The sequence below is a fragment of the Malaclemys terrapin genome, chromosome 1, assembly GCF_027887155.1.
Source record: "Malaclemys terrapin pileata isolate rMalTer1 chromosome 1, rMalTer1.hap1, whole genome shotgun sequence".
Classification (NCBI taxonomy): Eukaryota; Metazoa; Chordata; order Testudines; family Emydidae; genus Malaclemys; species Malaclemys terrapin.
The window spans coordinates 118435767-118460951 of record NC_071505.1 but is presented as its reverse complement, the minus strand read 5'-3'; the positions used below and the strand labels follow the sequence as shown (position 1 = coordinate 118460951).

Genomic DNA, 25185 nt, shown 5'->3' with positions numbered 1-25185 from the left:
CCTCGCACTCTTCCCAAGCTGCTGCTCACCCAGTTGCTGTCATTAAATTGGCTACATTGGGTAGAGGTGTGGTTAGTGAATTGTCCTAGTCTCTCTTGCTCAGTGTCAGGTTTAAAATGATACGTCCATAAATTATTAATATGGTTCTCAGCACTGCTCCTTTTCCCTTCATTCTCTGCTCACAAAATGAGTAACAAAAATCAGGGAGCAAAACCTGCCTCTGCCAATGAAACGGAGAATCACACGCTCAGAAACATTTCTGTCTATTTTACATTGACACATTCAATCAAAATTACATGGGATGTAAATTCCGTTAGACTTAAGCCTTTTAAACATAGAGAATCAAAATGTGAGCACAATGCTTGAAAGTTGTTGATGTCAGATGCTCAGGAAGCAAGTGATTTAATGCACATAGCAGTTACTGTAGATGCTTTCTTACCTCCATGCTACACCAAGAGCTGAGCTTTTAAATGCTGAGCCCCAGGTTTTTGCCTACTTATTTGTGTGCAATAGAGGGGAACCTAGGTGTATTCCCAATAAGAACAAATGAGAGCTAGGGCAGAACTGTACTTTTGTACCATTGTTCTACAACAAGATCATGAGGTAATATTGAACAATTATCTTATCTCCTTGTCATTGCAGAAAGATAACAAATTGTTGGGGACTGTCCCTGCCAGAAAACCCCTATATCTTTTCGAATCTCCAAACTTCTTGAAATCATTACTAGTCTATGGCATGAAACAATTCCATTTTGTTGCCTTTTTTTTTTTTTTTATTAAATCAATGACAGTAGCCTCAGAATGCCATAAAAGACTTCATAATTCTTAGTCAGCTGACTGGTAAAGACTTATTTTTTGGGAATACATTGCAGCAGCTTTTGAAAAATCACAAAACAACGTTGGCAATCCATTAAAACCATTTTCTAAATCAGTGGTTTTCAACCTTTTTTCATCTGTGGACCGGAAAACTTTTCGAATGGTGGTGCAGACCCCTTTGGAAATCTTAGACATAGTCTGAAGATTCCCCAGGGGTCCGCAGACCACAGATTGAAAACCTCTGTTCTACGTGAAATACAAATGCTCTCACTTTCACTCATTACGTATGGCCAGCTCTTACTATTTCATCATGAGTCTTTCCATATTTGTTGTTTTACTTAAAGCCCCAGCTCTTGGAGTCGTGATTATGTGAGAGCCTCAGCTCTGATTTTAAATACAATGAGTTTCTTGCTCTCATGGTTGCAAAGAAAAGCTTGAAAACATGTCCCCAGTGTATCCCATAGGCTCAAACATCAGGCAAATAAAGGCAAAGAAGAAAATCCCCAAAGATATTATTTTTAGGACAATCTCATGACTTTTAGAGCCTGACTCCTGTTTTTTGAACACATGGATTTATATATGACGTGTTAACAAAGGTGATACAAAAACTCATCTGTAAAGAAAACACAATTAAAGGTTACATAGCTAATTCTATCCTGTGATGACAAAGTACACCCCACATTATTGTGACATAAATTGGGCATACGAGGCAAGATTCTCTGCCATGTCCAGCTTCCATAGAATACAGCACAAAGACATGGCCACCCGATTTTCTGCCCCAGCACAGGTTAGATTAGCCTGAGGGCTGCTCTAATTTTTATCAGCCACCCCTGACATACCTCTACATTGGAGGTTGCAGGGAGTAAAGCATAGGTGCCAGCTATGCCAGCTTTATACCCACAGGGGATTCCCTCATATTGTGGGGTACCCCCAAGCAGGGGAGATATAGTCAGTCCCCACACGCTTTGCACTATTCAAGTGGCTCAAAGGGAATAGAACAGGCCAGAGAATCTGGTCTATACTATATGTCCAGAAGCAAAGGTGGCATGCAAACACTCAGACAAATCCATGGGGCTCCCCAGTTTTTCAGTATCCATTCAAAACGTCACTCCTCTTAAAAAAAAAAAATACAACCCACAAACCCTCTCTGAATTTATGTCATCTCACCTCAAAGATCTCCCCACTCCCATCTCTCATTTAGCTCTTGCCTCTTTCTCTGTCTCTTCACTCAATCTTATCTAGCCAACAGAGAAGGAGCCTCCTTCTTGCAGCTTCCGCCATATGTGTGATCACCTTCCTGAATCTCTCTACCTCACCAATTCGTCTCTTTCCAAATCTCAGCTGAAAACTGCCTTTTCTTCTCTTGCCTTGAACTTTCAATTCCTCCCTCTGCTATTATAATATTATTTAACTCTGCAAAGTGTTTTAAAATAGCCTGTATACAAAATCCTTTACAAAACACAGTAGTATGGTGCTGTGTGCCAGAAAGCTGATGTGCCAAATCTGATGTATGTCTTTTTTCCAAAGACAATCAGCAATCGACTTTTTCAGTGGTTAGCTAACCCACTCCAACCCATGGCCAATGCTGAAAACGAGCAGCTGTGTGGAGGCAGTAAGTTGGAAGGGACACCCAGAGTAGAATGTTTGCTATAGGCTCACTTAAATCCCACAAACTGAAACGTCACTCACTTGGGTTCTTTTACATCCTCCTGCCAACTGGCCTTATCAAAATGCCACCATTTTTTGCCAGACACAATCAGATTTCTGAGCTTCTACCTTCCACAATGCAGCAAGTCAAAGTTAGCCTTTACTTTAGAACCAGGTTTTACCCACTGTCCTTGTTTACCTTTCTGGCATTAAACTCTTGCAAAGCATTGCAGCGAGCTGCTAAGCAGCTGCTGCATTCTACTTCAGAGGAGACTGCCTTTCAGTAGTGGGTGGTTTATATAGGGTCAGATCCTGCAACCTTTACTCTGGTAAGTAATCTTTATTCAGACAATTAATCCCATTGACTTCAGTGGGAAAGAGTTTAAGGTAAGAAAGAGTAGGAGACCATTTATCTTGCTGCAATAAAAACACATCACCAGGATATTATATTCTAAGTATAGCAGAAATCATTAAAAAAAGAAAATGAACAATTGCCAATGATGATCAGAGATAGCTCCCATGCCAACTATATGGAAAAATTGGTGTAATCTCAGTTACCACTGTCGGACTAATATGGATAAATGTTGGTTTTTAACGTTAATTACTGTATAGGAAGGTACACCAATTTACAGTTATAAGTTCAGTACGGCAAAAAATATTCCTTTTACGGTCACCCACTGTAATTTCCCTATAAAACAGATATGATGCTACTTATTTCTTTCACTGGGCTGTTGGGAGACTTAATTAATTATTAATTTCTGTAAGGCAAGTGTCTATCTGGGGGTCAGAGATAGGGTCTCCCAGGGTTAATTTGGAAGAAACAGTCTGTCCAAAAGTCCCAAAAGCTTACTGGATATGGGTCCAATTTAGCTTTAATTCATCTTTGCACCCTTTTCTTTTTTAGATCTGTGTTCTATGCTTTCATAGGTTTGATTGAAAGGTGTTATATAAGTTCCACATGCTTTTACTTGGGCAGCCAAGAAACTTTATCTGGTGGTGACAACAAGTAGCCTCAAAATCAAATTTGGTGTATTTGCTTGTTGGCTAGACACTTCATCCATCTATCTTTCTCTGTCAGTAGGGTAATTGTCAGTTTAAGACCTGAACCGCTCTGTCGGTAAATTGGTAGCAGACTATTGGTACAGTGTGATAATTAAAGGATCTTAGTTCTTAAACAATGCTGATAAAACAAAAATCCCTCTCTTTTTTCTGGATTACCTTTAGAACTGAAATCAGAGAGCACTAAATGAATAATAATTTGCGCCTTCTGTGAGTGATAGAAGATTGAATCAAATTTTAACTAGACTCTATATGTAAATCCCTCAGGATGACATAATTACAATTCAACACGTACCTTAATTAGCAGTACGCATCTATTGCATAGTATTTAGCAGGTTTAAAACAGCTTTATTGTCTGTTGAACTGATGTTCCTTCCTTATTAAAAAGGAAATAATCCTGATTTTCTGAAACCACAAGAAATTTTCTTAACTAAGTCAACAAATAGCCTGTAAATTAGTGCCCCTTTAGTCAAAAGTGTCTTTTGTGTGCCTAGTTTAATTTCACATCAGGTTACTGAGTGGTACATAGAGTTGTCAACATACATACATTTTTTCTGTCTCAAAATTATTTCAATTGTACAGAGGTTGAACTGCCTAGGACAAAGTAAGGCCCTACCCAAAACCCCAGGCACAAAACTGAATACAAATCACGATGGGATATTTTATTAATTATAATTAAATCAATTATAATGATTAATTATATTATATTATATTTTATATTATTTGTTATTTCAAGGTATACCTGAATTATTGGTTTAGACTATGCAGCATGGTTTTAGCTATGTTGGTCCCAGGATATTAGAGAGACAAGGTGAGTGAGGTAATATCTTTTACTGAAGTTTGTCTAATAAAAGATATTGCCCTCACCCACCTTGTCACTCTGGTTTAGATTATGACAGGAAACTCCCATGAGAAAGTCTATACTAGTGACCTTCCAGTATTTCTGGCCCACCCAAAAGCTGTAATAACCAGAAACATAGAGAGAAAGCCCATTCACATGAATTTCAGTTCTAAAATTTAAGACCCTGAACCTGTAACTTGTTGCATGCAGATTGCTACACCCATGCAGAGATTAGTTACTGAAGCTAACAGGGCTCTGTGGTAGCACAACATTGCAGAATCAAGGACTAAGGGTAGATCTAACACTTCAAGATGGAGGTTTAATTTCCAGCTCGAGCAGACGTACATGGTGTAGTGCGGCTGCAGTTGTGTGGCGGCAGGCCAGGCTGCCCCAAGTACCATTCTGCCCCACAGTCTAGATACTTCTCTGAGTCAGAGCACTGTGAACAGAAAACTGACCTCTTCAACCACTGAGTGGTGAAAGTAAAAGAGGAGGAAACACTGGGTGATCCTTAGAAATCTGGGAAAGAGGGAGAAAGAATGTGAACTGAAAAAAATCCTAAAATCAGGACCAAGAGCCTGCATAAATAAATAAATGTTGTGCTGAGTATTGCCAACTGAAAAAGTGTTAAAAAATCAGGAGTCATCCCACCCCAAATTATAAGATTGGTTTAACAATCATGATATTTAAATACACACACAAACTTTGGATCCTTTTTCATTAACTTTGATATTTAAACCTTTAGGGTGCAGTCAGGTCACATTTTCAAGCTTTTCTCTGTGCCCATAAGGGCTAGAAACTATATATATATATTTTTAATGAAAGTTGAGATTTTCAGGAATTCACACGAGCTAGGGCTTTACAAGAAACACGAAATACTGCAAGACTTGGGATAAAATGGGTTGGCAGCACTGTTTTAGAAATCCTGTGTTCTTGCTATTGAAACAGAATCAAACTATAAAATATGAGTTGCCATAAATTAGTGCATGTTGTCAGGGATGCTTCTTGAGACTGACTTATGTCTTCAGATTTCTCAGATGCAACTACTGGCACATGTGCAGCGCTCTGGGTGCCTATCCTATTAATCAAAACCACAAAAATAAACAAGGTACCGCCCATGAATATATCCATCTGAGTTCACCCCCTCTTCAACGGCCTTAGAGTAGGGAGACCAAAGATGGGATTTTGTTGCAAACTCTTCCAGTCTAATGTTCCAGCTACATTGGGCTCTACAGGAACAAAGGAGTAGAAATATCTGGCTAGAAATCTGGCATGCCACAAGAAGACAGCAAATCACCAGAGAGCATTCCATAGGTGGAAAGAGTTTGAGATGAGACTAAGGTTAAAGGCCACCATAGATGATCAGCATCCAGAGAAGATTGCATCAGAGTCTCTTTACTGGCAAAATGTTCTGAAAAGGCTCATTGCCATTGTGAGAATGCTTGCTACCCAAAACCTAGCACCGCGTGACACTTCAGATCAGCTGTATGTGCCAAACAATGGAAACTTCCTTAAAACTGTGAAGCTGATGGCTGAGTTTGATGCTGTACTCCAGGAGCATCTAAGAAGAGTCACCACCCAAGAAATGTACACATACCACTACCTTGGAAAAACACTTCAAAATGAGATCATACCATTACTGGCAACAAAAGTCAAACAGAAGATTGTGGCAGATCTGAAGTCAGCAAGATATTACTCTGTTATTCTGGACTGCACACCTGACATCAGCCATATGGAACAAATGACTCCAATGGTGCATTTCGTAACAACAACAGAACCTAGTGAAAATGTCCCTGCAATGGTGACTGTCAGAGTTAATTTTCTAGAATTTATTGACATTGATGATACTACAGGAGCTGATATGACAAATGTGCTTCTTAAAAAGCTCCAAGATACAAGAATTGCGATAGCTGACATGAGAGGTCAGGACTACAATAATCAGGGCCGTCCCTAGCCATTTGGGTGCCCTATGCAGCCCTCCCCCCCCGTGGGGGGCCTGTGTGGGGCCCCAGGCTTCCCCCCCCCCCCAGAGTCTGGGAGGCAGAGCTGTGGGGGCCATTTTTGGGGGCCCCAAAGGCCCAGAGTGACCCGGGGAATTAGCAGGGGGCCAGGAGTAGGCCACTTCACTCCCCTCGCCTCAGCCCCAGCCGTGTCACTCGGGGAGGGGGCTTGGGGAAAAGGATCACCACCACCACTCACCGGCAGTGGCGGGAAGCAGAGCAGCCTGGCCACAGCCCGCTCTACTCCACCAGCTCCCAGCCACGGTGCTCCGCTTCCCGCCGCCGGTGAGAGCCGGGGGCGGTCCTTTCACCAACCTGAACGACATGGCTGGGGCCGGGGCAGAGGAAGCGGAGCGGGCTGAGGCCGCATCTCTCCACTTCCTGCTGCCGGTGAGTGTGGGGTCACTGGGGGAAGAGGCGGAATGGAGGCAGGCTGGAGGCGGAGCAGGGGGGAAGGGTAAGAGGCAGGGCAGAGGGAGTTGTCTGGGGCCCCACACCCCCCTAGGGATGGCCCTGCCCCTTGCGGGGGTGGCCGGCCGAGGGATAGGGCTGGTCGCCGGGGCTGGTGCTGCCACGTATGCAACAAATTTCATAGTGCCCTATGCAGCTGCATATGCTGCATATGCTGCATATGCCTAAGGACGGCCCTGACGATAATGGTGCCAACATGAGAGGAAAGAACAGAGGAGTGCAGACATGGATCCGAGAGTTAAACCCTCGAGCTTTTTTTGTCCCATGCAGTTCTCATTCATTGAACTTGGTGATCAATGATGAAGCATCAGCTTCTAGTGAGGCTGCTGAATTTTTTAATGTAATTCAAAGCATCTGTGTATTTTTCTCTGCATCAACTCATGGATGGCAAATTTTGAAGCAACACCTGGGAACATCCTCTCTGACACTGAAACCACTGAGTGCCACATAATGGGAAAGTCGAGTGGAGGCGATAAAGCCTATCAAACACCAAATTGGGAAGATAGATGATGCCATAGTTGCCATTACGGAGGATAATACTATGACAGGAACTGTTCGTGGAAGAACAGTGGCAGAGGAAAATGGAATCGCCAGAAACATACATAACTTCAAATTTCTGTGTGGCTTAGTATTGTGGCATGACATACTGTTTGAAATAAATGTTGTAAGCAAGAGACTCCAAGGTGTTGACCTTGATATATCTGGAGCAATGGAAAAACTGGACAAAGCAAAGTCATACCTACAGTCTTACCGGTCAGATGAGGGATTTCAAAACGTTCTGAAGAGCGCACAGAAGTTGGCAGAGGAACTTCACGCTGAAGCTGTTTTCCCACCCATTCAAGAATACAAGAGTCACCGAAGAAGACTTCCTGTAACAGTTGCCAGTGGAGAACGCAGCTTCTTCAAGCTGAAGTTAATAAAAACACATCTTCGCTCCACAATGACACAGAAGAGGCTGGTCGGCCTTGCAACCATCTCAATAGAGCATGAGCTGGCCCAGATCGTGGACCTTCAGGAAGCAGTTCAAATCATTGCAACCAAGAAGGCACAGAAAGCACCACTTTGATTATTCAAACAGATAAAAATGCCAGTGTTTACCATGCAGACAAAAAAAGTTACATTTGCTGTTCAGGTGTTTGAAAGTTAAGTGTTACTTAAAATTTATGAACAAGGCATTTTAAGTTGTTAGTTCTCCTTTATTGGGGCAGTACCACGAAAGGAGTAGAACAGGAAGAAGGCAGAATTGAGACCTTTCAAAGTTTTGGCCCACACGAGGGAGCATGGGGGCATCATTTGAGCTTCCCGCCTCAGGCTCTGTGGGCCGGCCCTGCCCCCACCCCCTCGCAAGGACTCCCAAGGGAAGGGTGAGCTAGTGAGGGACATTGTGTTTAGGATGTTTTATTGTTTAGTGTGGTCTGTACTTGCCTGTGCTTTACAGGATTAAATATAAAAGAGCATGAGGTTAATAGTCTGAACAATGTGTGCGTGCGTTAACTGCTTCACAACTAGTGTATGCCTCTTAGGGAGTTAAACTGTCAACTGGAAGCTTCATACCTGTTGTATAGGGTTCGAGGAGGACTTCTTTCTGCAGTCCCTGACTGCCTGTGAAAATGTAAAGGACAGCAGAAGCTTTCCCGGCAATGTAGGTACTCCACCTCCCCAAGTCAGTAGCTATGTCCACATGAAAAGCCCTCCCGTCGACATAGCACTGTTTATGCCAGGGGTTAGGTTGTACAACTACGTCGCTCAGGGGTGTGGATTTTCCACACCCCTGAGCAACATCGTTATACCGACATAAGTTTATAGTGTAAACCACAGGTCAATGTGTAGGGAGCAAAAGGTCATCCCAGTGAGGTTGGGAGATCAATAGTCCATCACCTTAGAGAAGCTGAGATTAGGCCATCAGAATCTCTGGGCCCCAATCTCTGAGGGGGTAGGGTAAAGAAAGGAATTTAGCTCTTGGGGAGGGTTGAATAATCTCCCTTGCCTGCCCCCTTTGCTATTAAAAGGAGTGCCTGGTTGACAGCCATTTCATAGAGAGGCAGAGATCCAAAGATTTGCTGCCTGTAACACTTGTGGGGGGGTAGGGGTGGAAGAGGGCTCAATACATCTATGGGGCAGCTAGGGTGACCAGATAGCAAGGGTGAAAAATTGGGACGGGAGTGGGGGTTAATAGGCACCTATATGAGAAAAAGCCCCAAATATTGGGACTGTCTGTATAATATCGGGACATCTGGTCACCCTAGGGGCAGCCAGCCTCTTGAGGGATAAAGGGACAAAACCCACACTCCCTAGAAACCAGATGGGAGGTGGGAGTGGGTAGACCACGTCTCAAGCTTACATCCGAAGGTTTTGGGGTAACAACGGTAAGAAGAGGCACGTGAGAGCTCATCCCCACAGATTCTGAAGACAAAAACTAAACAGAATGATTGTCGAATGACTATGGATTTTTGAAGGCTATACACTGGCTTGATGGCCAATTGTTTATTATATGTATAGTTGAAATGTGAAATTATGAAAGGTAATGGCAAAAATGTCAGTCAGCGAATAAACCTGTCCTGGCAATAAGTCAACAGGTTCCCTCGTGGTCCGGTCAAGCACTCTCATTACATCCACTTCTTTAGTGGAGGAGACAATAACCAACACCTTGAATTCTACCCAAGGACTTATTGGAAGCCTGTGCAGATTCTGGAACACTAGGCAAATGTGCTCCCAGTGTACAACTCCAGTTAATAAGTAGGTTGCAGCATACAGCACTAATGTCAGCCTCTGAATGGTTCCAAGGTATAGGCCAACATACAACACAGTACATCAATCTGATGTCAAGGTGAAAAAGGCATGGACTACCCCGTGTTTCTGCATTTAGGAGGCGTATTCAAGTAATCCTCAAATTAGCAATTTAGAAAACTGAAAATGTTTGTGACCTCTTCAGTAAACTTCATATTTTGGATCTTTGCACCATTACAGTGAAAATCCACATACAACCAAGTCTTTTAAATATATCCCAGTGACTATTTCAGTGTTATAATTTATTGTACGTATGAATAGCAGAAATATTGTGTTATTTAATATTTGTATATCCTGCCATTAGCATGCTTATCTGAGAGAATTCAGATTATTCACTTACACAGAAAAATTATACTGGAAAGAGCTATGTTTGGAACTCAGTTCAATACCTCACAGTCCTACAGAGTTCATGTTATTATCTGTATTGCATAAGGCTGCATGCTCAAAATGAGTTAGATTCCTAATTCCTTTTGAGCATTCAACCCAAAATGCCCTAGTCATGGACCAGGATACCACTGTGCTAGGCGCTGTACCAACACAGAACAAAAAAAGACAGTCCCCGGTCCCAAAGAACCTACAATCTCTTATGAGTTTTATGCAGGGACTTATGTTCATTTTTATTAGGGAGAAAACCTCACTGTTGTAATGGAATCCCTCCTTCCCCACATTCCCCCCTCCCCCCGCCAAAAAACAAAAAAATGGATAACCTCTGGTTTAATCAGAACTTCCCCAAATTAACCCCAGGTTGTGAACAGGCCTGACTTCTTTTCAATCCACCTAGCATAGAACCTCTTCTTCTTTATTAAAAAAAATATACCTTCATTCGAAGAGAAACTGATGCTACCTTGGGCTCAAAGTTAAGATTATAGAAAACCCAGTATGGACAGAAATATTTTCATGTTTGAAAATGGTTAGTTTTTCATTTGGATGACATTATTTCCCACACCGCTGATAACCTAGAGATTTCAGTGTTGTGGTAGAACATGAAAACACAGAAGTGAAACTGACAATAAACAGCAAGTGAAGCTGACCAGTCTAGTTTCACTTGCCAAGCTGACTGAACGGCAAAAAAGAAATCAAAACCATATAAAATTGCAATAAATAAGATTCTTAAATAATTCACTTTTAGTAATCAAAATGTTATTAGTAACACGAGCAAAGTCTCTTTAAAAAAACACACAGCAAATTTATCTTGACAATGGGTCAAATTTCTAAAGGGCCCGTGTGATTTAGGAGCCTAAGCCCCATTAACTTTCAATGATACTCAGCTCCTAAGCACTTAAGTCACTTTTGAAAATGGGACTTAGGTTTGTTTGAAAATTGTACCCAATATCTCTATTTTTATATCAAAATAAAAAATAATAATTGGAGACTGCATATGTTGCATGTTTGTGTATGTCATGTCCCATTGCCTTCATGGTAAAATATGTATGAAGTGAGTTCTGTAGATAGCAACAGGGAATATACACATACATCTCCAGAAGGAAATCAATTTGACAAAAATGTCAAACTTAAAGTGTTGGGTTTTCTAATAATGAATTATTATAAGTAAAATGCTGTCTATATATTGTATGTTGGCACAGCCACAGTTCAGAGTGTGTAAATAATGTTTGATAGCATTATACAAATTGCAAATGTGCTACTTAATATTATTAAAAAGCACAACTAATGAAACAGTAGCTACAGCAAAATTAGGATGGTAAATAATTAATTTACTTTTATTATATTTGCTTTTTCATGGGCCCATACAGCAGGACATAAATATGTTTTAAGAAAACTATGTCCTCAGAGAATCTGTATACAGATGGATTAAATGTGCTAGTCCAGTCAAGTTTGATAGGATAGAAGGAGACACTGCTGTCCTACAAAAAGTAAGGCCGAGGCAACTTAATCAGTATTCTGGCTGTTAGCTCTTTCTGAGGGCCCTGTAACAGAGAAATCTTGGCTCTAGATTTTCCAGGGACTTGCAGTCAAAAGAAGCCCACATGCAGCAGTGACTAAGAGGCAACTCAATAGGTAGTGGTAAAGCACACAGCTGATTGCTTCCAGCCAGTCACCTGCTTGGGTGGGCTTGGGCTGGCTGGGATTGCCTTCTTCCCAAGAAATGAGGTCAAGGATGCAGAGGGAAAGAAAGTCAATGTCCCACCTGGGGGTTGGAGGAAGAGTTCGTTCTCAAGTGAATTTGAAGAAAGCATCTGGCTGCAGCCTCCCAAAGTTTGGGAGACCTGTGCCCTGGTTAGTCTTAATTTTCTCTCTGCCTTTTCCTTTGAGAGCTATGCCCTGTGCTCAGCCTCAATCTACTTTCCATGCATGCAACATTTGCTCTGCTTTGAGGTGGGGAGCAAGACTACTTACATTCCAGGCTTCCAGGGAGGGTGGGATTATAGATGGGCAACAGTCATATAAAACAAGAATCAATCCAAAACCACAAAGTTCAACAAATATTTTTGTTTAGGTTCAAAAACGTTTGATCACCCTTTAATTTTTTTTTAAATAAATCATGTCATGTTTCTGTGGTCCGGTAATTTATATGAAGGGAAATGGGGTGTTGAAATGCTGGGAGAAAAGATTATTTTATTTCTGGCACGACCTGAAGCTAGTAGTAAACCTTGTGGAAATCACGTGTGTATACATGCCCTTATATTTTTAGTCCAGAGTCAATAGGTTCCGATTATTTAGAAAGGGTTTGGAGAATTATCTAAATCATTAAGTTCTGAACGGGCTGAGGTTCCCCCATCATTAGATGGCCAGCATACTCCATCAGAACGAAGCAGGCAGGGTGTCCACTCACAGACTAATTTAGCAAGATTCTACTCCTTCGGGGGTTGGCGGGAGGAGAAGTTGTGGTGTGAGTGCTGAGGGTGCCTTGGAGACTAGCACTGAATTTGGTTCTTGCAAACCCTCCAGTACGGAATGATATTACAAGTTCGGGAGGAGGAAGGTTGTCTGATTCTTTCTAAGAGCAGCTGGTAATACCTGTCTGCATGAAAAATCAATTCCGGTTTCCATGAAAGTCCCCTGCGTGAGCTGCAAGCCCAGGATGTAGAAACGTGGCGCAACAGCAAAGCCCTGGAGCTGCAAACCCGGCCGAGAGGCAGAGTTGGACATAAACTAAACTACACTCCAGGAGTTGTTCTCGTCCTCCTCGCAAACCCAGCTCGTCTCTTCACAGCCACGTGTCACTGGCAAAGTGAATGTGAAACAAGGAGACCGTTTTTCTGCTTGATCTGCCCAGCTGATACTTCGCGAGCCCACAAGCTCACAGAACGTCAATTTAAAGTCACGAGAAAGGTAGAGCTTTACTAGTTCGACAAGGCAGATACTTTCAGATGTGTTCAGTGGGATACTAGGTCACGGATTTAGCGCTAAAAATAATAATAATCTCTTGCTAGTTGACAATGCTCCCCCCCCCCCCCTTGGTGCGGGTTGGAAGACAAGGAATTCCATTCACGCAATAGGAACTGACTGCATCAAAGAGGAGCCAGGATGTCCCCCTCCCTTCCCCAACACAATAGTCCCGAAAACAAAAGACAGATTATTAGGTTTAAGTATGTATGTAGCCCATTCTCCACATACCCTCGTCTCCCCCTCCTCTTCGGCACATCTGGCAACCAGATGAGTGGCAAGTGCTAATGAAGACTTTCCTGAGCGAGCTACAATTAGTTCCGACTGCTGTTCAGCTCTCCCGGGCAGTCCCAAGGAAAAAAAGAAAAAGAAAAACAACCCCCCAAATCTTCCTTTCACTGTTACCGAAACTCCTCCTGCCCCTGGGATTCTCCCTCATCATCACGCTGCCGAAATTAAAACCCAAAGTGTAAGCAAATACTTTAAGGCTCTCTTCCGCCTGATTTTTTTTTTTAAATCAGCAGTTTATTCATTTTGATTGAACACGACAGGCAGGCAACAGTGCTTCTACGCGCCTTACTACAATAGAGAATTGTTAAACAGATGTCCATTTCTCCCCCCTTGCCAAGCAATATTATACACATAACAGTTTTATCTGCTTGAGCAGATCTAATTGTGTGTGTGTGTGTGTGTGTGTGTGTGTTGCCATTTGGGGAGATTAGAATAAGCTGCACAGAACCAAGATGTATTGTGTACAATTAAGCCCATCCCTAGACGGCACATTTTTGTTTACTCTTGGTCTCTTTTCCCCTCCTCAATCAAACTACTAATGGAGCTGTTTTAAGTTTCAACAAGGACCATATTAACTGTTGGTCTCCGCATGAAACAGAAGGAGAAACCCCGGCGCCTGTTGAAGATCTAAGCACGATCCTCTTTTACGTCTCACAAATCGCCGCGGCCCTCACCTTCACAATTCCCAATGATTCCCCCTCCTAGACAGACTCAGCCTCACATAAAATTTCACCGTGTGAGACTTCACATATTCTTTGTCGTTTCTCTCAGCTGTGTGTCACAACATGATTGCCACCGGCCCAGTCCCCCACTAGAAAGTATGTTCCCATTAAACAAATACTCTCGGTAATTACTACAGAAGTGATGATATCTGCATACATCATATTTCACACAATTATACCTTATTCTCACACACACACCCGCACACAAAAGGCATGACCCTCCTACCACTTTTGAACAATATCCTATATTTTGAAGTGCACAAAAAGAAAATCTTTACATTCCAAAAAAACAGAACAATGGCAAAACTGATTTTAAAGGGTTTATTGTTTTAAAATATATACGCATCTACTTGCCAAATGATTTCTCTGAGCAGAGGATAGGCTGGAGTAATGCAGGGAGGGAGGAACAAAAGGGGTTTTAATCATGGCTCGGATTAAGGAGTTGTATAACAATTGCTCTCCCTCCAGGCACATATACTGTACACGCTCCCTGTAAGCGATCGGCGGTTAAAGAAACAAAGTGCACCATGAGGCATTTAACATAGGGACGGCGGCATATAGGCTAATACTTTATTAACGAAAGTACAACAAGCGTCTTTATTGCTTGGGATACAGAAAGGGACGAGGCATAGATACACGCGCGTAAAGACAACCAGCTCTTTGATTCCCCCCTCCCCATAAAAATACATAAACCCGATTTTTTTTTTAAATTGCCTCGTGCCCTTGCAGATTTGCTGGCCTCCTACTTAACTGCCTATATTATGAACAAATCTATCTCCACACACAAACATATGTTAGCTACAAAAATTAGTAAGTATGCCGAAAATATTGCAAAACTGATGACGTTTTTTTCTCTCGCTGTGTGTGTGTACAGATATATAAACTTTGCACAAAGCTAATTTTTTATTAGTAATGAGTGCTGGTAATAACTTAACGAGTCACCGTTGTACGCACTTTAAGGAGGAGCTGGTGCTAATGCGTGAATAATTATTGATGCAATTAAGCGCCCAACGCGGCGCCTGTTAAACTGTTTTTGGCACGTGAGGGCTACTTAATGGTTCTACGGTATTGTATGATGACCCTAAAAGGTTTTAAAGTGCAGAGAGCTTCTCTGTACGTTATTGCACAGGACAGATGTGTTACTTGGGTATACAATTGGTACACTATTAGATAGCATTGGATTGCTGGGGATTTACATCCTCTGCAATGTTTTACTCCTTTGGTGAGCTGAATAATTAGCTATTTACAGATTCAGTAAACAGTAAGCTCACCCATTGACCTTCCTTCATATAGACTGTCTGGTTCGTAACCCCACCAGGGACTTCCGGCTGCCTAATGGTCCCTTTATGAGCGGGTGGTGCAGCTGTAAATCAGGCTGATCCTTTCTGGTTGCATTGGCATTTCTAAAATGCAGAAATAAGTAATCTAACATTACACTCAGAATCTAATCCTTAATATTACACTTCCAGAGGGGGAAATTCATTCTCCAACCAGTGTATGAAAATATATTTGAAATAAACAGTACAAATTAGTCAAACTATTTTGTTGCATTATGTTGTATACATAAAAGACAAACACACACACAAAACCCATCCCTCCCTGGTAAAAGAAAGATTTTTTTTTTTAAACAATACATACAGATGTTCCAATTAAACACATAGCCTCAAACCTCCTCCACACATTCCATACTTATCTCTGATAAGTTCAGCAGAACCGCTTTAGATATTTGCAATGCACATTATCATTGGAAAAGCCATAAAAAGTCACCTCTTTTAAACAACTCTTCACTGTTTCACAAGAATGGCATTCACATCCTCCAAACAGACGAGGTTGTCTCTTTAAATCGAAGGGCTGTGCCAGGACGCCTCATCAGTTAGCTTGAGAAACACACACACACGCACACACACACACAACTCGACCTTTTTTCTATCATTTTGAACTCCCACTGACCTTCCTACTCAAGCTATTCCAGCATCTGCTTAGGACAATTAAAATAAATGATAGATAGATGCTAATATTTTATTTTAGTACTGTTAAAACTTATACATTGTATTTTCGATTTTAACCTAAAAGGAATCCCCCACTTATGGGTAATAATCACACTAGGATTTTAACCAATGAGCTCACACTAATTATCAATTATCAGTCAACCATCATGAGTGAGTGGTGCTGTCTAGGATGGAAATAAAGAACCAACCCCTTCTGTTGGTGTAGGATTTTAGATTCTTCAAATATAGGAGCAGTGTTAAAGTGAGGGCAAGGAAAATTACAACAAGCAAAATTCAATTAAGTAAAACATAACTAAATCCAATATGCAGATTTCAAATGAAACACACTGACTAAAACTGGCTAATACCTAAACCTGCAAAGCTCAAGTGGTTTATAGCCACTCTAGAAGATGCAGAAGCACATGATGTAAAGAGCCTTTTTTGTTAGAAGGTGGGGAGAAGCCACATAAGAAAAAAAAAGCATGGTCAACAGCAAAGGCACTACAGTGGTAGTTGGGAGCCTGGGATCTGTTCCCAGCTCCGTCACAAACTTCCTGAATAAGCCATTTAACTCCCTAGCTGCAAAAGTGGAATAATGATGCTTCCCTCTTAATACAATTTCTTTGAAGATACATTCACTAATATTGGAGAGGTGTTCAGAGGCTTCCATGACTCCTGCCATACAAAAGCCTATATATGGATACATAAATGTTTTAAATGTCCTGAATCAGTGAACCCAGATAAACAAAGTGCTGTACTAGAGTTAACAAATGCTGATAGGAAAATGCGGAAGAGCTGAAAAATATACTCCCAGCATGAGAAGCTATTGATCATTTAGAACCAACGATCAGAGCATTTAGAAAGGGGCAATGTCCACCAAAATGTTTGTTTTCATTCATTAAGAATGTAGAGACAGAGGCCCCAATCCTGCAACAGACTCTGTACCGTCAGGCCTCCTGTGCCCACATGCAGCTCAATGGAGTTCCAAATGGACCAGGGTGAAATCCTGATGTCACTATAACCAGTGGTGATATTTCCATTGACTTCAGTGGGGCTAGAGTTTTACCCCAGAGGTTCTGGCAACATGAAGCTTCTTCCAAGACCAGGCTAGACATATATTATAATGTCTGGGTGTGCATACAATACAAACACATATAGATCATTTTGTTTTAAAGAAATAAGGCTGAAAAATCCCTTTAAAAATCTAAATTCATTAGAGATTTTTTTTTTAAAGTTTCCAGCTTCTCCCCTCCTCCTTTTTAAATTCACAGCCAGCTACCATTATGCCTGTTCCAGCAATTTGAGTTCTCCTGCAGTGACAATGGAGACTTGGGGAGATCTTTGTAACACTGAGCCAGAGAATTCATTAAACCCCCAGAGGCCTCAACCAAAATCAGGGTCCTGTTGAGTGAGGCATTGCACATCAGTTTTGCAAACTTTCATGATTTTATCACAAGTCTCATGATATTTAGTCTTTTTCTTAACCCCTCCGCAGGGTCCTGGTGTTATGTGGTTACATAAGAATTCCAGCTTTCAGTTAAAAAAAAATGTAAGTTTCTAGCCATCATGGCTGCAGAGATAAAATTGAAATGGAAAATCCCTAAGCCTCAAAAATTCAAATGCAAATTAAAACCCAAACCAAAAATTAAAATAACCCAGACCCCAAAATATATTTCTTTTAATAAAAATCTCATGATCTAAGCAAAACTCATTATTTTGGGTGAGGCCTGAATCATGATTTTTAAAAGCTTGAGGTTGGCAACAATGGTCCATACACACAATAAAACACAGTTCCTGTACCCTGTCCCAAGGAGCTTACACTTGAAATAGACAAAGGATCTGAGAGGAAACAAGAGGCAGAGAGAGATCAAATGACTTGTCCAAGTCACATAGGAAGTCTGTGGCAGAGCCAGGAACAAACCCAGGAACGAACTCCTGAGTCCCAAGGCAGTGACTTAATCACAAACTCCTTCCGCCTCCTCCTGAATGTAGTGCTCAAGTGTACAAAATAGCACCTGTTTAGCTTTAAATGTACTTGTTTCGTTATATTTTTTTAAAAGGTCCTAAAGAAAAAAAGTTGCAGGAACTATAACATTAAAGAAACACCAAATAAACCTCCCTTTCAGTCCAGTTCCATGCAAATATTGAATAGCAATGGCCCCATAGGTTTCATCATCACTTTAATAGCCAGGGGGATTTCCCAGTGGCTATGGCATTCAAGCTTAATAGTTCTAGGCTCTTCATAAGTCCTCCTTGCGGTCTTGCCACAGCTCTTTGCAAGAGACAATTGCTGTAACAAACAATCCTGCAAACTAATTTAACAAGTGGCGCATCATAGCAATTTACGGTCACCAAATAGCAAGTGTGAAAAATCAGGACACTTTTTTGGGGGAGGAGGTGTATAGTTGCATGTATCAGACAAAGCCCCTAATATTGGGTTGGTCCCGATATTATCAGGATGTCTAGTCCCCTACAGCAATTCCTGGTGACACACATCAGAGGATTTCACCACAGACCTACAATATGTGACTGGTCTTGCTGAGCTCAGGCCTTGGTAACCCCAGGTTGCCCTTTTATTTTCTGTAACAAATCAAATTATGCAACTAAATATTGCCACATTGCTTGAGTGTATTGACACAACTGGGACTTCAACCCCAATTTTGCTTTGCGTTTTTCAAATGGCTTTATGTAACTAAAGAACAAGATAAAGCACATGCATGCACAACACATCTGAGCCTGATCCAACGTCCACTGATGTCATGGAAGCCTTTTTGTTTAATGGGCACTGGATCAGGTCCTTTGGTCCTAATTCTGCAAAGTCCAAGTCCCTCGTGTGAGATACTGTACTGAGCAGCTTCAGTGGTCCTTAGAACCTTGCAGGATCAGTCTCTTATAAATTCCAGAAACGGTGATTTTCTTCATTAAAACATAATTTGCTGCAGTGGGTAAAGTCAGACCATCTGACAATAGCAGGGAAAGTGAACCAAATGCATGCTGTTGGTCATAGGTTTTTATAGGATGAAACAGGAAAAAAAGGCATTATGTTTGTATGCTATTTCTGGGCCTTTTAGCTGTAACAGCATGAGTGGTATTTGCATCAGGAGTTACCATATATCATTGCAAGCAACATATGCACAGTTGAAAAAAAAAAATGATGACAGCAGCAGGTTCAGTGAAGTCTCAGAATCTCTGTGTGATAGGGACCTGCTAAAGGTTTGGTTTTATTTAGCATAGCTTAAAATGTCATTGGCATATGTGTTTCTCAATTAACACCGATTTAATGCACTCCAGAAGTGTTCTATTCTGAGTAGTCTTCATAGTCTACAAAGGATCTAACCTGATATTTCAGTACAGGATATCCAAACCCATTTATGATCAGGAAAGTACATTAGGAAGGTTATATATTTTCTTTGGCATTGTGTCATGTTGCCTTTAATGATAAATACAAAAGTCAGAAAATCCTACCAAACAGTACTGTTATATGGAAATTCTGAGTTTTCGCAACCTTCATGAGTCACTCATCTAACCAGATGAAATGGTGCCTCCCAGCAAATGCAGAGAGTCAGCGTCTTGTAACTTTTTGTGTTTTGCTAAAGAATTTCACAACTGATAAATTAAAGCTCACCAATACAAAAGGTAATTTAAAAAGAACTAATTGAACAGTAGTCATTTATTCAAAAACCCTGTACTTTTTGGTAAATATGTAAAGAGAAAAAGCTTTACTGATGATAGCCTCTTAAATCATCAATACAGATGTCCACCAAGATCCCAGGAAACAACTATGGGGAAGCTAGAGGTTTATTTATTAACCACAACGAATAATAAAGAATAGGACACTATTGTTTAGTATGAGCTTTACACATTTTTAATGCCTACAATCTATTTCAAAGAGTATCCAGGATGCTTAATATTGATTTTGGAATACATATTTCACTAGATCAAATGGTATAAATTCACTTCCGGTAAAACACCGTTGACTTCATAGAAGTTGCACAAGAGATCAATTTGGCTCAGTAGATTCACTCTGAAATCAGTATGATTACAATATACACACAAAATATGTTAAAAGAAAGTTATTTAGGTTGCAAGCATTTGAAAATTAGGAAATGCTAGAATTAAGGTTGCCCATAATTCTGCCACCTTGTGTGGCTGTCCTGTGCACTGAGGGAGGCAGAAGACCTCTGGAAAAAATAGTATGTGATCATGTAATTAAAAACTGTATCATAATACATATGCACCATGGGACCAAATTAAGGTTGGACCTTAAATCTGGAATTTCCTAACTTTTTGTGAGTCCTTGACTTTGCATCTTTCTTTAAAGTAGGTTTTTGAATGTAATTTCCTAGCGTTTATGTATGTGGTGTGTGTTTTTTCTTTTTTTGAAAAAGGTAAAAACAAATTCTATTATGTACAACTAACTGCCCTCCACATCACGCATCACCCACAGGGTTTGACTCCTGAAAGTTTAGTATGGATTTCTATCACTTGAGTTACAGGACTAAACTACATTAGCAGGTAGCAGGAGAAGACTGTTTTCTCTGGGGTGGAGGATAGGAGCTGGGGACTCGTGCTGGGTACCGTTGGTGGCCAAGGGAGCCCAGTTCTCTCTCTCCCCTCCTTCCCATCCCATGAGTGGGGGGAGCTGGGGGGGTAGGTGGAGTAAGAAACTGGGGCTATGTGCTGGGTCCAGAGAGGTGGTTGGGAGGAGCCTGGCCAGCTCTCCCCTCTGCCTGAGGTACTTCCCCTCTGCCACAGTTGCTTTGGCAGATCCCAGGTGTCCTAGTGCAGTGTTTACTGCTGCTGGCTGTATGGTCCCAGCTCTTCAGAATGTTCTCGTTCAATTTTTTCTGGCACACTGCCAAAACTTTCCAGAGCAACACAAAAGACAAAAGGGAAATGGTGACTATAACTAGTATACATTTCAGCCAAACCTTTATGGAATATCATGGGACAAAGCACAGGCATTTCCCTAGCATTATTCCTGCTGAATTTTAAACATTTGCTGCAGACATTGGAGATATTAGTGTTTCACAAAAAAGGTCACAAAAATCTTTATTGTTGTTAGGCAACCTAAATATAGTGGATGCTACAAGCGCCTCCTGAAATTAATATTTCTGAATGCTTTTTCTTTATAAATATATTCTCACACACAAAGACACACTACAGAAAAATGTATATTTGTTTATTTATACATACACACTCATGCATGTATACATACACCTACAGATGCTACTACTTAAGCATTTCTTTGGCCAGCAATGTGGAAAATACCTGTATTCTAGGGGTTAAACATTTTAACAGGAGTTGCATGTGCATATCCAAGACCAGACTTTTGTCCTTTATTTGATCGTAAATGAACGCAAAGGCTTTACTATGGTGAATTTCTATGCATGTGGCAAGAAGAGCTCAACCTGAAGATGAACTAATCTACAAAAGGTGTGGACGTTCAGTTAGGCATCCCAGTTTAGGAAGCTTATCCAAAGTCTTTCCAGTCTTCTCTAATCTCTAAACTGGATAGAAAAACTTGTTTTGAGAACACACACAGTTGTGAGATCTCCAGCATCCTTCCTGGTTCATGCCGGTTGGACATAGCACAAAACTAGTTTTTCCTCACATTTGTCTAGTACTTTGAAAACTATAAAGTTCAGAAAACATAATTCACTCATCAGATATGCCTATGTACAAGCGCACACATTCACGCATGCCAAGTTAGCGTAATATTTGACGCTTCAAAAGAGTTATGGTTTGGGTTCAGTTCAAGTTTTGGCTATAATGGGCCCAAATAAAAACAAAGGATCCAAGCACTCGGGAAACAAACTTTGGGAAACAGACCTCAGCCTGGATGCAAGCATCTATGCTTAGGCCTCTCTCTAGTTATGGCTAAGTCTCATTTTTTTCTAAACTTAGTTTTTTAAGCCCTTATCTAAGGGATCCTCAGGCATGATGTTCAAAAATGATATTACAGTATTCACAATGCAGAGTACCAATATTGTTATTTATATAATCACATTTTACAAAGACCTTTACAGAATTACAAAATCCATACGTACTGTACAAGATGCATTTCACCCACGATGAAATACAGTGCCTATGGAGTGAGAAAGGAAACCACTGTAGCACCAGCAGTCCCACACCTGCAACAGTTTGAGATGGGAGGTGACATGTTATATTATATATAAGTAAAGCCACCCAGAAAATTAGGCAGATGTAATAATTATGCTGAATTTGACCAGGGCATAAAGACAATCCTAGGTTAAACCATTCTACCTGTGGTGTATATAAGATCAGTGAAAGGGTTAATATGGCAAAGACAGCTTTCAGAGGAAGCAAGAAATGGTTATAAAAATAATAATAATAATGGAGATATCCCATCTCCTAGAACTGGAAGGGACCTTGAAAGGTCATTGAGTCCAGCCCCCTGCCTTCCTTAGCAGGACCAAGTACTGATTTTGCCCCAGATCCCCAAGTGGCCCCCTCAAGGATTGAACTCACAACCCTGGGTTTAGCAGGCCAATGCTCAAACCACTGAGCTATCCCTCCCCCCCTAGCCTGGAAGCTGTGATCAGTTTGTTCTGGAATTGTGATGTTTCTAACTCAATAGCTCATTGGTTGAGTACTTTGTGACTTGAGATCCCTTGTTGGAAAATTCTAGGGCTGGCGTATTGTATAAACTTAGAGAAGCTTCTCTTCAGAATATTCAGTTCAGTGATTATCAAACTCAGGTGTTATTGACCCAACCTCATTTCTGGATGAAATTACCCTCTCTCCAAACAAATCACTTTTTTATATGACCTCACATAATCTTTGTGGGGTTTTCATTTCCCTTAAACCTGCCTCCCACACATACACAGAGCTGTACACCAAATAGATGTCTTCCCTTAGTTCAGTGGTTTTCAAACTTTTTGTATTGGTGACCCCTTTCACACAGCAAGCCTCTGACTGTGACCCACCCTTATAAATTAAAAACGGGGGGCGCGGGGTAATTTAATTTAATGGTGGCTCGGGAATGTCAGCCTCACGGAGCAGACAGCTTGTAACCCCCTTGCAATTCCCTGAGGGGTCATGACCCCCAGTTTCAGAACTCTTGCCTTAGTTGATGCCTAGTACTATCTCCTGGGAGGGGAGAACTAAGGCCAAATCCTGCCCTCTCCCTCTGGGACACTCCCCAAGGGTACCCAGGGATGTCAGGTATCTCACCACTACCTGCCCTTAGCATGAAGCAGTGTTTGTGCCTGCTGTATCTCAGCTCCCTGAAACCAAGAACCTGTGGGCCACACAAGCACTATCTGCTAGACCTCCACAGACCTCTGAGTGACAGGCACACCTCAACCCCCGAATCCTCGGTATGCTCCCTGCAGTGTCCAGCCTTTCACCACTGGACAGTCAGAGAAAAAACAGGTTTGCTATTCCCATGGGGACCTTGTATACACTAACTTGTTTGAGTCAACTGAGGATCAACACTTATGTAATATCACAGCCTGAGCTATATTTATAGTGAAAACAATCATAAGTTTATTATCAAAGATTAAGATTTAAGAGATACCAAGTAAGGATAATAATGGAAACAGAAATTGTTACATATAAAACAACAAGTATAAAACACTTCCTAGAGTCCAAACTTAACTTTAACAGGTTAAACTCTTGTCTAAAATAGTTAATCTGACCTAAAGCAATCTCCCAGTGTCTCCAATCAACATGGCTGGGATCCCTATGTAACCCCCCTGGCAGAGATGGATGCTTCATGAACACTTGGCTCCTGGTTTGTCTGAAACCAGCTAGCTTGCAAAATACTGAACCTTTGGGGGCAAATCTACTTTATTGTATAGGAAAAGTAACAATTGATAAGTGTGGTTTGCATTTTATGATTTTGTTTTATATGTAACCATTTCTGTTTCCATTATACTTACTCACTATCTCTTAAATCTTAGCTTCTGATAATAAACTTATGATTGTACTCAGTATAATTATATCAGAGTGCTGTGATATTATATAGGAGCTGACTCTCAGGTGAATCAAGCAACTGTGCATGTATGCTGTCCCCTTGGGGATAGCGAACCTGGTAATTTTGTGAGTGTTCAGTGTCAGGGGCTAGATGCTACAAGGAAATTCTTCAAGGGAGTTCAAGGATTGGGGTGCACCTCTTGTTAACCTGAAAGAAAAAATAAGGACTGGAAGAGCACAGAGGAGATTGGTTTATGTTGTCAAGGAGCCGACACCCAGTTAAGCACAAGCAAGTCTTCCTCTCACTGGAGGCAGGGGATAACAAAAGTGACTCTCAGGCTACGTCTACACTACGGGGGGGGGGGGAATCGATTTCAGATACGCAAATTCAGCTACGGGAATAGCATAGCTGAATTCGACGTATCTGATCCGACTTACCCCACTGTGAGGACGGCGGCAAATCGACCGTCGCGGCTCCCCCGTCAACGGCGCTTACTCCTACCTGGGCTGGTGGAGTACGCGCGTCGATTCTGGGATCGATTATCGCATCCCGACGAGACGCGATAAATCGATCTCTGAGAGATCAATTTCTACCCACCGATCCGGGCGAGTAGTGAAGACAAGCCCTCAGTCTTGGGCACTTTGAGAAAGTGTCACACCCTTCATAGCCACAAAGGACCCCGACTCGGAGGAAACATTGCACTTCCACTCCTGAAAATGGGGACGAGGAGCAAATTTTTCAGGAGCTCCTCACAAATCTAACTTCTCTTCACTAAACTAACACAATATACGTTTGATGTTAGAAAATGTTGCCTCTTTAACATGTTGTCCAGCACTAATTTGAACTATACCATTCCTGGTACTGATCCATGAGGTACCCAGTTATGAAAATTGGCCATTTAGTTCTATTTTTGTTTCTTTCTTTGTTTTTTGTCTCTTAACCAGTTTTCAATCCACAGCAGGACTTTACCTTGTACCCACAGGGCAACTCAGTTTTGTTAACAGCCTAATGTGAAGGACTTTATACAAAGCGTTTTGAATGTCTAAATAAATCTTATTCACAGTTGTTCTTTAAACACTATTTTCCTAACTCTTCCTAAGAAGAAGGAACAACAACCTAATTAGTTAATATTTGTAGAGTGCTTTGAAGATGAAAAGCGCTATGTGTGTTTAAGTATTATTATTATTATACCTGGTGCTTCACCTCCGATTCACTCTCCAAAGTTGAACACAATCCAACACCAACCCACATGGGAGCATCACAGGGAATCCCCCCCA

The 25185-nt window shown here is 41.3% G+C and overlaps 1 protein-coding gene across 2 annotated transcripts in view; it reads right to left on the bottom strand.

Moving 5' to 3' along the window:
• SOX5 (SRY-box transcription factor 5) overlaps positions 1 to 25185 on the bottom strand; it is an 822966-nt gene that overhangs the window by 414363 nt on the left and 383418 nt on the right. Inside the window, exon 1 of one of the 2 annotated variants that reach the window (XM_054036572.1) lies at positions 13197 to 13325. The exons of the other annotated variant lie outside the window; for it this stretch is intronic. The gene's annotated coding sequence lies outside the window, so the exon portion shown is untranslated. Of the gene's footprint in view, positions 1 to 13196; positions 13326 to 25185 lie in introns of those variants that run through there. 2 annotated transcript variants of the gene reach the window in all.